General features: G+C 41.2%; 1 long non-coding RNA gene across 1 annotated transcript; it reads right to left on the reverse strand.

Moving 5' to 3' along the window:
- Positions 1 to 1120: 1120 nt before the first annotated feature.
- On the reverse strand, positions 1121 to 1467 carry LOC128277147 (uncharacterized). Its single transcript, XR_008269394.1, has 3 exons — positions 1429 to 1467; positions 1285 to 1375; positions 1121 to 1201 (listed from the first exon to the last, which is right to left on the reverse strand). It is a non-coding gene; the product is annotated as an uncharacterized LOC128277147 (long non-coding RNA).
- Between the last annotated feature and the right edge of the window lie 34 nt (positions 1468 to 1501).

Genomic DNA, 1501 nt, shown 5'->3' on the forward strand with positions numbered 1-1501 from the left:
GATGCTGTCGGTCCTTATTGTGTATTTTCAAATGCTGTGCCAGATTGTCTGATTTCCTGAACGCTTTGTCACATACTTTACACTTGTATGGCTTTTCGCCAGTGTGAATGCGGATATGTCTCTTAAGGTGAGATAACTGTACGAACCTTGAGGAACAGTGAGGACACCGATACTGTTGGTCCTTATTGTGAATTTTCAAATGTTCTGCCAGATTGGTTGATTGCCTAAAGGCTTTGTCACAGACTTTACACTTGTATGGCTTTTCGCCAGTGTGAGTGCGAATGTGATTCTTTAGCTTACATAATCGCGCAAATTTTGATGAACAATGAGGACACTGATGGTGTTGGTCCTTATTGTGAATTTTAGAATGTCGTGCTAGTTTCTGTGATGAATGGAATGCCTTCTCACAGACTTTACACTGGTATGGCCTTTCGCCAGTGTGAGTGCGGATATGAATCTTTAGGTAAGATGACTGTGCAAACATTGATGAACAATGAGGACACTTATGGTCCTTATTGTGAACTTTCAAATGTTCCATCAGATTGCCTGACGAATAGAAGGTTTTATAGCAGACTTTACACTGGTATGGCCTTTCGTCGGTGTGAGTACGGATATGAATCTTTAGGTTAGATGGCTTTGCGAACATTGACGGACAGTGCGGACACTGATGCTGTTGGTCCTTATTGTGAATTTTTGAATGTTTTGCTAGTGCGGTTGATGACTTGAAGGTTTTGTCACAGACTTTACATACATACGGCCTTTCGCCGGTATGAGTGCGGATATGAATCTTTAAGCTAGATGAGCGTGTGAACCTTGATAAACAATGAGGACAGAGGTGCTTTTGGTTTTTGCGATGACTATTGAGGTATTTCCGTTCATTATCCAGAACATCATCCGTTGTTTGCAGCTGACACTGATCACCGACCTCTTCGTCCTCTGATTTGATTGTAATTGGATTTTCCTCTGCCTCGAATAAATCGTCAGGTATTTTGCCATAACATTCATATGTACTATTTTCTTGATGAACAGTAAAACTCTTCTGATTCAAGTGCAAATCCTTCACTGCATCCCGTGAGGAAACTTCGGTTTTAATTGACAATTCCGTTCCAACCATTTGTTCGGCGGAGTGGTCAAGATGGTTTTTCAAACGCGATTCACACATCGTACACAAATGCGACGGAATTCCAGGTTCGAACTTAATCTGTAAGAATATGTGTATCATAGACCAGACATAGTTTTTTTTTGCAAAACAACGTGCGAAATCTGTTGCTACAATTTGACTACCTGCAGACCGGTAAACTGTCCGGATTCGTCGCGCGTTAGAGCTTCCAAAGCATCACCAGTCGACATACACCGTCTACATATTTTTGCGCTTCTGGAAAATAAGTCGCTATTATACCTTTTAATCCTTGTTGAACACCGACTTACTCAACACCATCCTCTTTCTTAATCAATGCCGAAGACTCCATTTTCACTGCAATCGTTTATCAAGGCGATTTTG

The sequence above is a fragment of the Anopheles cruzii genome, unplaced genomic scaffold (assembly GCF_943734635.1).
Source record: "Anopheles cruzii unplaced genomic scaffold, idAnoCruzAS_RS32_06 scaffold04223_ctg1, whole genome shotgun sequence".
NCBI lineage: Eukaryota > Metazoa > Arthropoda > Insecta > Diptera > Culicidae > Anopheles > Anopheles cruzii.